General features: G+C 47.3%; 1 long non-coding RNA gene across 1 annotated transcript; it reads right to left on the reverse strand.

The window, feature by feature from the left end:
• Nucleotides 1-1,321: 1,321 nt before the first annotated feature.
• On the reverse strand, nucleotides 1,322-3,213 carry LOC136830275 (uncharacterized). The gene is made up of 2 exons (XR_010850625.1): nucleotides 1,719-3,213; nucleotides 1,322-1,470 (listed from the first exon to the last, which is right to left on the reverse strand). It is a non-coding gene; the product is annotated as an uncharacterized lncRNA (long non-coding RNA).
• Between the last annotated feature and the right edge of the window lie 3,941 nt (nucleotides 3,214-7,154).

A 7,154-nucleotide genomic window follows, 5' to 3' on the forward strand; every position in this document is an offset into this window, starting at 1 on the left:
CAACACACACACACACACACACACACACACACACACACACACACATATATATATATATATATATATATATATATATATATATATATATATATATATATATACATACATATATATACATACATACATATATATATATATATATATATATATATATATATATATATATATATATATATATATATATATATATATATATATATATATATATATATATATATATATATGGACATTTATTCATTAGCTGGAGTCAGGATTTCATCTCATTGTCCAACAAATTAGCTAAGGGCATTTGAGTCATCACAACCAATACCTAAACCACATTTCCACTAAGTGTTGAACAAATGGAATTTTCAACAAATCCACGAGGGTGGCTTACATTCATTTGCTGACGTTTAAAACTTTATATAGGCCTTTCACGTGTGTATTCACTTAAGTAAATACTTTAAAACGGTCTGGTATATTTCTAAACTAAGTTTTTACCTACAACATCTGTAATTGTATGGATGATAAACCAGTTTCCACATACTGTGTTTTCCCCTATAAAAACACCGAGGAAGTAGTCAAGAACTCAAAACTATAGACCCATTGTCTAACAATAAAAAAAATACAATGCACAGGCAAATGGTAGGTCTACGAATGCAGAGTGGTATGACCTCCAAACGAGTTCTAGTTCAAGAGCTCAAAAGCGTGATTAGTACTAGACGTTCGTTAAGTAATAAAGAATCTAAGATCATTAAGGCCAACAGAAGTTCGAAACTTGCTACTAGTTAAAAGGACCCTTGAACTGATGTATTATTAACACGCTACGACTAAATATTTTTTAGCAGTTCATTAGGTAGGACTTGATGGACACACTAAAACGTAAAAAAATGATAATTTATTATAATGAGAAATGTTACTACTCAATACACACCGAGTTCGTCTCCCGGACAGCTTTATATACAAATACCTGACGATACTAAGCTCTTCATAGGATCCTGGGTTCATCGTAGTAGTTAATGACTCTGTCGTCATAGCCTAAGGTATTCTCGTGTTATCCTTTCATAAATGGGGCTTTTGCTTATCGAAATAACCAATACTGTGTAGTAAAGACTGTACAATAAGGCTAAGTTCTGACTTATCCAGCGGAGTAATAAAAATTACACAAAACTTTAACTTATTTTTATATGTTTCCTGGTGCAGGTGGATCTTATGACTCCACAGTTATTACTTTTACTCGAAAATGGCCTTGTAAGATACCCAGGACATATAAAACACAAACAAAAAAAGAAGTACACGGAGCGGAGGGCTCTTCACTAGGGAAGTGCGTGAAACACGTGGATATAAAAATAGTTATATTTGATAGCACACAAGGTCAAAAGGAAAATTAACTGAAAATACGGTAAATTACTGCCGTAGAAGTCCTCCCGAAGGGGGAGCTTAGGAATGCCAGGAACACGGACCAAGGATAATTCTGCTACAGGCGTCTTTCTGAAACGATATTTGGACCCACGTTACACATCTAATGCTGGAATTTGGGGATTGAATTACTCGGGGGTGCACTGAAGGCGCCAAGGACTCCCCGAGGCGTTACTTGTGACTCAGAGGAAAGAAGCTGTGAACACGTGGGCCTGGCTTGAACCAAGGAATATCAGGGAACACAAAGTTATAGGCCCAGAGATTAATAAATGCAAAAGGGCTAAGTAATCGTGACTAGCAACTCGTTTTGGGTACATTACCACATTTGTAGGGGCGCAGGGATGACGACGTCTTCTGCCGAGAAACACGTGTGGGAGCGTGGATAAATGGTAGCCTCCCTCTCCAAGGTATTTCTTCAAATCGTAGATTGGGGCGGAAAAGGGGCGCCCTTGGGATGATGAAAAGGCCGCCGTTTAATGTCAGCTCGCGTTTGGGAGACTTGCAATCCCCCTTGCAGTCTTCTAAGGCCACGTGGATCGGAACACGGGGCACACAGGGCGGCGATGGGATCCACGTGGCGGCGAGCGGAAGAGGAGGGCAGGGGCAACGGCCCGAGAGGCGTGACTGCTTGGCTTAAACTAGCTAGCGCGTGTGAGAAAGGGCTGCCTTCGCCCTGACCTTTTATTGCTTCTGGACTGGGGTAGGGGGGGCCGATGTCCTGACCCAGGGCACGCTGCTATCTCATAGAAAATGGTATTTTCATCTTTCTGTACCAAAGAAAACGGTGCAAAGCAGATTACTGGTCCCCAAACTATTATATTTTCTCTGAGCCCTTATTTCCCCGACCTTCAAAGGTTCAAACCAACCCAAAGCAGGGAAGGAGAAGAGTTTCCTAGCTTATTTTGGCGCTACTCTTTACAGCTCCCCTGGCAAGATAATATTCACACCTATAAACGGGTGCGAATATTGACAAAAGCAAAAATGAGCGAAGAAAACGTTCGACTTTATTCTATCTTTTACTTTGCTACAACCTTTACTCTACTTTATTTGTAAAACTCTGATGCCACACTAATCAATAACAAACTGAAGATTTACTTTAGGAGCAGAGTGCAATTTAGAATATACAATAAAAGGGTAAACTTGCTTGCAAATTAATTATTGCTCAAATACTTCCTAAGTACTGTTTCTACCCATTCTTTATTCGATTTACTTTACTGGGGTAATAAGGCGCTCAAAAGAAAATAAACAAAGAACACTTCAAAATTTCAAAATAACAACAACAAAATAAAACATACAAGGCAGAATTTAAAAGGAAACAAATGTAAACCCACTGATTCCTTAATGCTATCCTGGAATTACAGGCATGCTATTACTTGTGCCTTGAAGAGGCGGCATTCGTGACAATACACTGTAGGTATTAAATAATATCCCCTTTACCAAAATTGTAATAATAGAATTCAATTCGTCTTTTCAATCGACCTCCAATTGTTCACAAGCTCGACGAGCATAACTAATATTTCCCACGAACGCTAATCTGAAGGGGCAAGAACTTGACAGCTGTGAGGCAAAGAGATTATTCGCGGGTTTTAACTCGCCAACTTAAATGACGCTAAATTTTTTGCCGTCTGCAGCTTACAACTCGGGTGTAAGCTAAAAATAGACTACTCGACTTATGAATGGGAGGATAAACAAATGAAGGGGAAAATGGACAAGGATAACATTCTCCACAGGGATAATTAAAAAAAAAAAAGAAATGTAAATAAAAATAAAGGAAACTACACAGAACAACAACGAAGGATATTACTTCATACTAAAGGGCGGCCGCAACTAGCACCGTGATTAAAAAAGGCAACGTTAAAATTCGTAAGGGCAGGAGTCTTGTGACTCAGGATTCGTAAAAAAAAAGGAAAGATTAAATGCAAAAGTAAATAATATACGTAGAAAATAAAGGATAACAGAGTGAGGTATTTAGGATTTACTTCTGTATCTAACTTCCGTCGCCAACAGACGACGGTCAGAGCTAACTCTCAGCCCAAGGGCGGGGAAAGAAACCCAAAGGGCGCGACCCCTTCAGGAAGAGTTGACACGCCTGCCTTGTGCCAAAGGACGGGCGTAAGGGCGTGCCACTTCCCACTCTGTCTCTCTTACTGCTTCAAAATAAAATTATTTATACATTTCAAAAGGGGATGATATCCCATATATTAACTGCCGCTTGCGGTGGTAAGGGAAAGTGTGGAGGGAAGATCGATAGAGAAGGATGAGGGATAGAAATTCCAAAGGAAAGGAAGAAGATAGCGGAAGGCCTTGGCATCCTCTCCTGGATGAAAGGTGCCAAGACGTTCAAAGATGAAGAAGGGGGCCCTATGCCAAGTTTGCACAGGGGCCAGAAGAGCTCGGGGCTCCTTGTGGACTACCTGCGATCGCCCACACCCGTGGTAACTCCGCCGCGAACCTCTCTCCTTGGACCGTTGTCCTTGGCCGGGGGAATCGAGGCCCGAGGCCAAAGGGCGGCACGGGGTGCCATCTGGGTCAGCTGCTGCGACAACTGACCCAGGAATCTTGTTCGCCATCTCGGACATTAACCGGCGCAGATCGCAGAGTTCATCGGCCCAGGACGGCGGGGCAGAATCATGACACGCGGAAGAATCTGCGGCGGGCGGCGAGAGGGGGACGGCCGGAGGGGCGGGGTCGACTTGCTTGCAGGGGTGACCAGCTCAGGCACTGACATTGGCACTGGCGCTGGTGGCGATGTGGTGGTGGTCTCGTCTGTCTGGACGGACGGAGACTGGCACTGCTCAGTACGCCGAAGGGGCACTGGCAGAGGAGCTGAAGGCCGAGATTCTCCTGAAGGGAGATCTGGCTGAGGCCTCGGCACTGGCACGGATGCCGTGCCGGGCACTGGACTCGGATTTAGATGAGTTATTGGGGAATGGGGACCCCGGAATGGTGGTGGCTTGAAAGGGGACGTAAAGTCTTGGCCCAGGAGGACGTCATAGTCTCCTGGAATGTGTTTCGCTACGGCGAGACGAAGGGTCCTGGCTCTGTGGGGTCGGGTGACCCTCAGTTGGACCGTAGGGAGGATCATTTAAAATTGTTAATGCCCTCAATGGTGACGAGCTTGCGTCGGTCTATTATAGCTCCATAGGAACTTTGTCCCTCCTTATGAGGGAAATTTGCGCGCCAGAGTCGTCAAATGCCTTGACCTGGCGTGCTGAGTATTTACCTCGAGGAGGTGCCACATAGATGGGACCCTCGGCAGGAGGGCCTAAGGACTCGGGATTCGTTACTGCCAGGGCGACGGCGGGAGTTCCTGCCTTATTATTTCTAGGGCATTTTGCCCATGAGGAAGAGTGGCCATAAACCTTGCACGCCGTGCAAAAGGTTTGGCTGAAATCTCTTCGCACTGCCCCGGCAGAGGGCGCAGGCGACTTATTAGGGGGCTGTCCGGGAGAGAGAGACGCGGGTGGTTTACTGCGGCATTGCTCCTTGGCATGCCCGATCTTTTTACAGAACCCGCACACGACGGGCTTCTGTGATTGCCCATTCTTCGGCGGAGGGGCACCTGATAGGTAGGCGGGTGGCGTAATTTTTGCGCTGCAGCGAGCTCTCCTGGGGTGATGGGTGTCCCATAGATCCGCTATTCGGCAGCAATCAGCTAAGGTGGGGGGCTCCTTCTCGGCGATGTGCGTGGCGAGGGCCGGCGGGGTGTAGAGTAGGAAGTTCTCTATTTGTATTTGTTCGATGGCATCGTTGAGGGTCGTAACCCCCACGGCCTCGAACCATTTGGCACGGGCACGCTCGGACTTGTAGGCCCAGTCTGCCCAGGTTTGATTGGCCTCCTTCACTAGCCCGCGCCAGCGCCTCCTCCAGCGTTCAGGGGTTATCTCGTACGCCTTGGCAATAGTCTGGCGTATGACCTCCCAATTTTCCTGCTCCTCCGGCGGGAGGGCCCTGTAGGCAATCAGGGCCTTCCCTCCAAGGAACTTGCCCAACACCAGGGAGAGTTCGGCGGCACTCAGGGGGCAGGCCCTTAACACTGTCTCGGCGCTGTCGAGCCCACCCTCGGGCTCGGCCTCCGTCCACTTTGGCATGCAGGCGATAGCCTGGCTGAAGGCACTCATTCCCTGGGGGGCAGGTGGAGGCGAAGGGCCACTCTGTTGCAGCATTGCGAGCTCATGGGCACGCTGCTTGTCCCTTTCTTCCCTCTCGGCTTCTTCTCGTTTCTCCTGGGCCAGTCTTTCTGCCTCACGTTCCTGTCTCTCTGCTTCTCGTTCCTGCCGTGCGGCTTCGTCTCGTCTCTCCTGAGCCTGTCTTTCTGCTTCTCGTTCCTGCCGTGCGGCTTCGTCTCGTCTCTCCTGAGCCTGTCTTTCTGCTTCTACTTGTCTCTCCTGAGCCTGTCTTTCTGCCTGTATGGCGTCCATCCTCTCCTGTACCCAGTCTCTTAGTTCTCTCCCGGAAAGGCCGAGTTCCTTCCCTGAGGACATGAAGAACTTGAAATCCTCGCTCTGCTGAGACCGTGTCGACATTTTGCAGGCGGGAGAGGACGCTAGTAACACACAGAATTAATTTCCCAGAGCTGTGGGAATCTTGGACACTTTTTCAAAGGACGTATGATTGGTCTCCCGGTTTACCGACGAAGAGGGCTGATTGGGGACGATGAATTAGCGAGGATTGGTCTCCCGATTTACCGACGAAGCGGGCTGATTGGGGACGATGAATTAGCAATGATTGGTCTCCCGATTTACCGACAAAATGGGCTGATTGGGGACGATAAGTTAGCAATGATTGGTCTCCCGACTTACCGACGGAGCGGGCTGATTGGGGACGATGAATTTAGCAATGATTGGTCTCCCTATTTACCGACGAAACGGGCTGATTGGGGACGATGAATTAGCGATGATTGGTCTCCCGATTTACCGACGAAACGGGCTGATTGGGGACGATGAATTAGCGATGATTGGTCTCCCGGTTTACCGACGAGGCGGGCTGATTGGGGACGATGAGTTAGCAATGATTGGTCTCCCGATTTACCGACAAAATGGGCTGATTGGGGACGATAAGTTAGCAATGATTGGTCTCCCGACTTACCGACGGAGCGGGCTGATTGGGGACGATGAATTTAGCAATGATTGGTCTCCCTATTTACCGACGAAACGGGCTGATTGGGGACGATGAATTAGCGATGATTGGTCTCCCGATTTACCGACGAAACGGGCTGATTGGGGACGATGAATTAGCGATGATTGGTCTCCCGGTTTACCGACGAGGCGGGCTGATTGGGGACGATGAGTTAGCAATGATTGGTCTCCCGATTTACCGACAAAATGGGCTGATTGGGGACGATAAGTTAGCAATGATTGGTCTCCCTATTTACCGACGAAACGGGCTGATTGGGGACGATGAATTAGCGATGATTGGTCTCCCGATTTACCGACGAAACGGGCTGATTGGGGACGATGAATTAGCAATGATTGGTCTCCCGATTTACCGACGAAGCGGGCTGATTGGGGACGATGAATTAGCAATGATTGGTCTCCCTATTTACCGACGAAACGGGCTGATTGGGGACGATGAATTAGCGATGATTGGTCTCCCAATTTACCGACGAAGCGGGCTGATTGGGGACGATGAATTTAGCAACGATTGGTCTCCCAAGGTAACGACAAACGGGCTTACTTGGGGACTAGATTGGGATATATATTTAGGTCTCCCGAATTACCGACGAAACGGGCTCACTTGGGGACTGAATGGAAAAT

The sequence above is a fragment of the Macrobrachium rosenbergii genome, chromosome 46 (genome assembly GCF_040412425.1).
Source record: "Macrobrachium rosenbergii isolate ZJJX-2024 chromosome 46, ASM4041242v1, whole genome shotgun sequence".
Taxonomy (NCBI): Eukaryota; Metazoa; Arthropoda; class Malacostraca; order Decapoda; family Palaemonidae; genus Macrobrachium; species Macrobrachium rosenbergii.